General features: G+C 38.2%; 1 pseudogene; it reads right to left on the bottom strand.

Annotated features, from left to right (window-relative positions):
• Positions 1 to 2,322: 2,322 nt before the first annotated feature.
• Positions 2,323 to 3,053, bottom strand: LOC150012576 (ras-related protein Rab-21 pseudogene; annotated as a pseudogene).
• Positions 3,054 to 8,371: the final 5,318 nt, after the last annotated feature.

Here is an 8,371-nt window from a genome sequence, read left to right as displayed (position 1 = left end):
AGCTGTCCCAGGTCCTCCTAGGATTCCACAATCTGGTGAAGAAAATGAGACAGGACACAGGCACAAGGCCCTGTGTGAGGGGGACCATTAAGGCAATGGGAGCTAGGAGTTAAAGGAGAGTCCAATCAATGTCTGGTCATTGGCAACCCAAGCCAGGAATGGTGGGGGTTAATAAAATCCACAGACACCCCACACTTAAATAGGTAAAACCTCTTCAGAAGATTAATAGGTAAAACTCTCAATTTGCCTTAACCACATACTAGTAAGCCTAAAACTGACGTATTAGGCAGAAGGAAGAGGGCCTATTGTTTTCTCAAGTCAGTTGAGGGGCAGAGACCAACACCAATTGAGGAAAAAGAGAACATGCCAAAAAGGGAGAACTTTGGTGGAAGACTATACATAGTCCTTGCCTGGCCTACGAATCAGAGACAGAACGACTTACATGCCAGGGGAAAGACAGACCAAAAACATCTTTAAGGTTTATGAAAGTCCTGTGATGCAAAGCTCATTTTCATTAACTCTGTCCACATTTGTTAAAGAAAAAAGCCACATTTCAAGGAAATGAACATTGCCAAAATTTGTTTTATTTCTTACAACCTTACAAAATATTTTAATTTTCTTTTTTATATTTCAATGACAAATTCCTTACTTTCTTGTCCAAAAAGAGTGTAGCATTTTATTTTATGGAGGGTAAAAAAGTAAAAGACTGCTTTCATAATATGAAACCTTCATCTACTGGAATGCTGTGATATTGCTGCCAAGATATTTTTCAAAAATATATTTTATTGATTATGCTATTACAGTTGTCCCAATCCTCCTCCTTGGCCCCCCTCTGCCCAGTATTCCCATTCCCTCCAGAAATCACCCCCTTAGTTCATGTCCATGGGTCATAGATATAAGTTCTTTGGCTTCTCTATTTCCTATACTATTCTAACACCCCTCTGTCTATTTTTTCCTTACCAATTATGCCTCTTCATCCCTGTACCATTTCTCCAATCTCTCTCTTCCCCCTTGCAACTGATAACCCTCCAAATGATCTCCATAAATATGACTCTGTTCTTGTTCTAGTTGTTTGCTTAGTTTGTTTTCGTTTTTTAGGTTCAGTTATTGATAACTGTTTGTTGTCATTTTAATGTTCACAGTTTTGGTCTTTTCTTTTTTTTTCCTCCAGTGTTCGCTGCAACTGCATTAAATGAAATGTTTCCCTTCACAGAAACTCCGAACAGTTCTTATAAAACTAAACATAACTTTCTGTGTTCATCTCTAGCAAGACTGAACGAATACAACTTGCTCCCAAAGGATCTAAAAGTGCTGCCTCTGAAGCATAAACTACCACTAGCATACTGTATGAGTCTGGGTGAGTGGCTTCTATCTGGGACCTCTTCCTCTCTTCTCACACCAGTGAACCCATCTCCTATAAAGCCTAAGAGAAAACTAAAACCATTGATGAAGTGAAACTCAGCATGCTCCACTCAAATACTACTAAGAGAACCATTCTAAAGCAAAATTGGCAGAAGTCTTCTCTTTTATAATTAAAACAAAACAAGAAAACAAAAACCAACCCAAACCAAAAGGCAAATGCTGCTATTCAATCATCAGAAGGACTTACAGAGACAAAAACGTGACAACAGCAATAAAGCAAGTAAAGCATATGTGAATTTTTAAACACACCACTTTCAAATTAAGACAAAAGTGAAGGGAGCTATGATCTTTATATACCAGAGTCAAAAAGCTTAGGCATTATCATCGAATGTTAATCATTTTAAAGTCATCAATGAGACTATTGAATATATTTTGCACCTTGCACTTGTAAAAGCAGATAAAATATTTAGTATGTAATTTACAATGTATTTCACCAGCTCAGCATACAGGATGTATATAGATTATACTGAAGTAGTGGACAGTTAGGGTTTTGCAAACCCTGCAAAAATAGAACTTCAGGTATCTGCTAATTAAAAAGAAAAAGAAAAAGAAAACAAAAACAGTTTGCTGTTTAGAAGTGATACAATTTAAACTACCACAAAATACAAAGGGCTGCAAAATGTATACCATCCCAACAACATATATAAGTTATTAAAGATTTTATTTAAAAGAATATAAATGAAGCCTTTAAGTAGGTCTTTTCTACATGCATATTAATCCTTATTAAAGAAAAGAATATGTAAAAAGGCCATTGGTAATTGCTTTGCTAACATTTGTAGAAAATGCCAATTCTCTGGTCACAAACTCCACTAAGTTTAGCACATAAGGTCTCTGTAGTGTTATAAGCGTAATTTAAAATACTGTTAATTCTATAATTTTGTTGAAAAATAATGTGACTTGGAATATGTCAGTCTTCATGTTGAGGGCAATGATCCACAGTTTGTTTTAAATTCTTAGGTGTGAACAGTTATCCAGAAGAACAGCACCCTCCACCACCACTCTGGGCTTGAGGTTCATCATCGATAATCCGTACACCTTGCCTTGCAGCTCCTGGTTGGCTGGAGCCATTGCCTTTTGCCCTCTCATCCACTTGCGCTGTTTCTATCATCCTTTTACAAAGGTCAACAAAGAGTTCCTCAATTCCTTTGTTCTGTTTGGCTGATGTATGATAATGTTTTGCTCCCACAGATTCTGCATACAGTTCTGCTTCTTGAATGGAAACATGTCTCTCCTTTTCCAGGTCTATTTTATTAACAACTATACATAAACAGATTTCATTTCCCAACATTTTCTGTAATTCTTTGACCCAGTTTTTTACTTTCTGAAAAGAATCTTGATCTTTTATATCATCAACTAAAATAGCTCCATTTGAAACTATAGTAAATTGGACCCAATGCATGGAATCTTTCTTGACCTGCTGTATCCCATATAGCAAGGTTTATTCTCTTCCCACCAATATTTAACTTTTTTGTTAAGAATGATGCCTGCAAAGTGGTGATGTGCTTGTCCTTGAACGTGGTCTCGCAGTAGCGCAGTACCAATGACGTCTTCCCCATGCAGCCTTCCCCCAGCAGCGCCACCTTGAATGAATAGGCTCGGCCTGCCGCTGCCCCACCGCCAGCTGCAGCCATCCCGTCGCTTCCCGGCCACCCAAACCCTAGAGCAGCACCGAGCTCCCCACAGCCACAGCAGTGCCTTCGCAGTAGCAGCCGGAGCAGGTCCCTTCGCACGGGCTTGCCAACACTAGACGCTGTCTCCCCTGCCTCCTAGGGCAAGGCCTGGAAGGGCCAAGGGGAAGTCTGAGAATAAAGGGCCCAGCAACCACGTCAAGCAACCAATGAAAGGCCCTTCTTTTTCTTAAATAAGTCCCTTTAACATTCTATGTAATAATAGCTTGGTGACGATGAACTCCTTTAGCTTTACCTTGTTTGGGAAGCACTTTACCTGCCCTTCCATTCTAAATGATAGCTTTGCTTGAAAGGATAATCTAGGTTGTATGTCCTTGTTGTTCATTGCTTTGAATACTTCTTGCCAGTCCCTTCTTGCCTGTAAAATTTCTTTTGAGAAATCAGCTTACAGTCTTATGGGAACTCCTTTGTATGTAACTCTGTTTTTCTCTTGCTGCTTTTAAGATTACCTCTTTATCTTGAACCTTTGGCATTTTAATTATGATGTGTCTTGGTGTGGTCCTCCTTGGGTCTAGCTTGTCTGAGACTCTCTGTGCTTCCTGGACTTGTAATATCTACATGCTTTGCTAAATTAGGGGAGTTTTCTTTCATTATTTTTTTCAAATAAGTTTTCAATTTCTTGCTCTTCCTCTTCTCCCTCTGGCATCCCTATGATTCGGATGTTGGTACATTTGGAGATATCGCAGAGGCATCTTATACTATCCTCATTTTTTTGAATTCTTTTTCCTTCTTGCTGTTCTGGTTGAATGCTTATCTCTTCATGTTCCAAATCATTGATTTGATTCCTGACTTCATCTCCTCCACTGTTGGTTCCCTGTAGGTTTTTCTTTATTTCACTTAGTGTAACCTTCATTTCTTCCTGGGTCTTTTTTATTTTGTTGCTGTACTCAATGAGTCTTTTGAGCATCCTGATCACTAGTGTTTTGAACTCTGCATTTGATAGGTTGGTTATCTCCATTTTGTTTAGTTCTTTTACTGTGGTTTTGTTCCAGTTTTTTCATTTGGGCTATATTTCTTTGTTTCCCCAACTTGGCAGCCTCCCTGTGTTTGTCTCTGTGTATTAGGTAGAGCGACTTTGACTCCCTGTCTTAGTAGTGTGGCCTATTGTAGAAAAGGCACCTGTAAATTGTGTAGGGCAGAGCCTTAGGTAATCGCCAGGATGGGGCAACCTGCTTTACCTCTTTGTGGCTTTGTGTAGAGGGAGGGCTTGGAGAGGGGACAATGCTGCTGCCTGGATTCTGGAGGTTTGCCTCGCACTCACCCTGTGTGAGTGGCACCCTTCCAGCTGTTTCCCTGGTGTTGAATCCCAGAGAGGGTGGATCTGTGTACATTTTAAGTCTATGCATGCCCTTTAAGTAGTCTCCTGAAAATCCAGCAGTTTCTTCCACCGTCCCAATCCCCACTAGTTTTTAAAGCTAGAAGTTATGGTGATTTATCCCCCTTGTGCTGGAACCCTGGGCCGTGCAATGTGGCCTGAGGTTAGGATTGCTCACTCCCAAGGTATGCTTCCCATTTTTTTTCCACCACACGTGAATGTGGGACCACCACTGCTGCCTCTCCATGCCATACCATGTCTCTTCCCTCCTACCCATTTGGATGAATGTGACTTTTTTAAATTCTTGGTTGTCAGACTTTCATATAGCTCAATTTTCTGATGGTTCTAGGTGTTATTTGTTTCGAGATCTAGTTGTAACTTTTTCTGTGGCTGCATGAGGAGGCAAGGTATATAGATAAATGCTCCACCTTGATTGGAAGTCTCTTGCTGCTAAGGTTTTTAAAAACAGCTTTATTGAGTTATCACATACCATAAAGTTTACCCATTAAAATATACAATTCAACAAACAAGTGCTGGCAAGAATATGTAGAAAACGGAACCTTTTGCATTATTGTGGGAATGCAGATTGGTGCAGCCACTGTAGAAAGCAGTATGGAGATACCTCAAAAAATTAAAAATGGATCTTCCCTTTGACCCAGAGATCCTACTTCTGAGAATATATTTGAAGGAACACAAAAATTAATTTGAAAGAAAATAAATACCCTTGTGTTCATTGCAGCATTATATACAATCGCCAAGATATGGAAGTAGCCCAAGAATCTATTATTATATGAGTGGATTAAACAACTATGGGACATTTACACAATGGAATACTACTTAGCTGTAAAAAAGAAGAAAATTTTACTCTTTGTGATAGTATGGATGGACCTGGAGAACATTATGCTAACTGAAATAAGACAAAGACAAATACCATATGATTTCATGTATATGTGGAATCTAATGAACAAACTGAACTAACAAGCAAAATAGAGATAAATTCATAGATAGGAGGATGACAGTTAAGTGGGAGGTTAGGGGGTGGATGGATTGAGCAAAAAGGGAAAAGGATGCATGGATATAGACAGCAGTGTGGTGACTGCAGCAGGAAGGGAGTATAAGGGGACTGAACAATAATAGAAAAATACAATAAAAATAAAAAAATTAAAAAAATTAATAAAATATACAATTCAGTGGGTATTTGTATATTTAGTATGTTGAAACTATCACCAGAATTTATTTAGAACATTTTCATCATCCCAAGGTAAAACCCTTACACATTAGTAGTTACTTTTTCATTCTCCCCTGCACCCTTTCTCCCTGCCCCCTACCTCAATCCTAGATAACTATTAGTCAACTTTCTGTCTCTATAGTTTTGCCTATTCTGTACATTTTATATAAATGGATTTATACAATGTATTGTCCTTTGTGACTGGCTTTTTTCATTTAGCATAATGTTTTTGAGGTTCATCCATGTTATAGAATTTATCAGTACTCCATTCTTTTCATTGCCAAACAGTATTCTATGAATAAGCCACCTTTGTTTATCCATTTATCCGCTGAAAAACATATGAGTTGTCCCCATGTTTTAGCTATTATGAATAATGTTGCTAAGAACACTTGTGTACAAGTTTTGTGTGGACATTTTTAATTTCTCTTGCATGAGGAGCGGAGTTGCTGGCTCATATGGTGACTTCATGCTTAGCATTTTGAGGAAGAGCCAAATGGTATTCCAAAGTGGCTGGACCATTTTGCATTCCCACAGCATATGAGAGTTCCATTTTTTCCACATCCTTGCCAACTCCTATTATAGATTTTTAATTACAGTTAGCTTATGTGAAGTGTTACATCATATGGTTTTTATTTGCATTTTCATGATGACTAATAATGTTGAATATTTTTTCATGTGCTTATTGGCCATTGTATATCTTCTTTGGAAAAATTACCATTCAAGTCTTTTGCCCATATTTAATCAGATTATTTGGGTGTTTTGTTGTTGTTATTGCTGAGTTGTAAGAGTTATATATATATATATATTCTGCACACAATATACTTCTATGAATTGTAAATATTTCCTCCCCTGTATGAGTTTTCTTTTCACTGTCTTGATAGTGTCCTTTGAAGCACAGTTTAATGATGCCAAAAGATTTTAAAATTCTTCTTGCTACTCTATACCACAGAAGGGTTGAAATTAAGATGAGGGCATAATGTACATTCATGTTCACACAGCAGTGTTATTCACAATAGCCAAAAGATGGAAGCAACCAAAGTGTCCATTGTCTGGAGAATGGATCAATAAAATGAGGTATGTACATATGCTGGAATATTATTCATACTTCAAAAGAAAGGCGATTCTGACACATGATGCAACATGAATGGACCTTGAGGACGTTTTCCTAGGTGAAGGCAGGTAGATACAAAAAGAAAAATATTGTATGATTCCACTTATATGTGGTACCTAGAGTAGTCAAATTCATAGAGCTAGAAAGAAGAAGGTGATTACCAGGAGCTGGGGTGGGAGGGTGTGGTTTCTGGTTACTGGGGACAGTTTCAGTTTTGGAAGATGCAGAGTTCTGGAAGTGAATGGTGGTGATGGTTGCACACCCATGTGAATGTACTTAATGCCACAGAACTGTACACTTTAAAATAGTTTTCACTTTAAAATATTATTTTAAACACTGACTTTAAATAGTTAAAATAGTAAAATAAAAATAAATATTAAGAAGAGGGCAGCAGTTAGTTTCCTGTCCTTGGGTTTCACTTTCATCACCTTGATCTTTCCTGCCAACTTTTATGCCAAAAGGTAAGATGGGCCCAAAACACAAGAAGTAAAAGTTTTGAACAATCCAAAAACAAGCAGACTTCTGAGTTAAATAGACAGCATATGTGAAAATAAATTCCTTTTGCTGATTCTCATATCTGAAGAGGATATATACTATGTGAGGTATTATGCTGAGTTCTGGGGATTCCAAGATGTCTAAAATAAGGGCCCTCTGCCCTAGAGGAATTTTCAGGTTAGGAATGCATTGTCAATCCCATAAAAGAGAACTTTGTAAAGGTTGGAATGCATGACACTGTGCTCAGAGTCTGATTACACCTAGAAGCTCTGGCTTCTTCCCTCCTCTGATACAATAGCATGTTTTTCAACTCTAGGAAAAGCCAGAATCTCTTATTCATCTATTAAGTACAACAGAACATGATTATGCAATTTGAGATCGAGAGAGCCATTTCTCTGAATGAATTCATGCATATGCCTGTCTGCAACTCTCTCATTTTCTCTGACTGCAAGTGAAGGATCACTGCAGTTGCATAGCATGCAAGTATAGTCATGCTGTGCACTCATTAACAGCAGAGCTGGCCTGCTGAGAACTAAGAGGAAATGTCACATATGACAAAAGTCTAAATTATCTACCAAATCAAATCTTTGAAAATTACACACATTTTACTATGATACAAGACTATACCAGAATAAGAAAAAGTTCTAGAAGAGGGATTAATTAGAATCATCGATGCCAAGGAGGACTTTTGAAAAATAGCAGAAACATATTTTGCATACCCACAGGAGTTCATTTAATAACGCAACAAACATTTGTTAAGCATCTATATGCCAGGCTCCATGCTAGGTTCTAGGGATGAAATAAAGATCCAACCCTCTCTCCCCTCCCAAGGACTTCAGTGTCTCTCATGGGAGACAATGAGCAATATGTTCAATAAATGCTGTGATAGAAGATGTATAAGGTACTATGAAGGCAACAGGACTACAGAATGGCATGGAGAAATCAAAGAAGGCTTGCTGGAGGAGTAGTTGCTGAAGGCTGCATAGAAATAACTAGGCAAAGAAGGTACAGAGAGGATCAGTGTTCCAGGGAGAAAGAACAGCATATGTAAGGGGATGACTTACCTACACAAGTAAGACATTGGACTCCGGCGTCAGAAAGGTCCAAGACAG

Source organism: Furipterus horrens, unplaced genomic scaffold, assembly GCF_987537825.1.
Source record: "Furipterus horrens unplaced genomic scaffold, mFurHor1.1.pri manual_scaffold_4, whole genome shotgun sequence".
Lineage (NCBI taxonomy): Eukaryota > Metazoa > Chordata > Mammalia > Chiroptera > Furipteridae > Furipterus > Furipterus horrens.
This window is presented reverse-complemented; position numbering and strand designations above follow the sequence as displayed.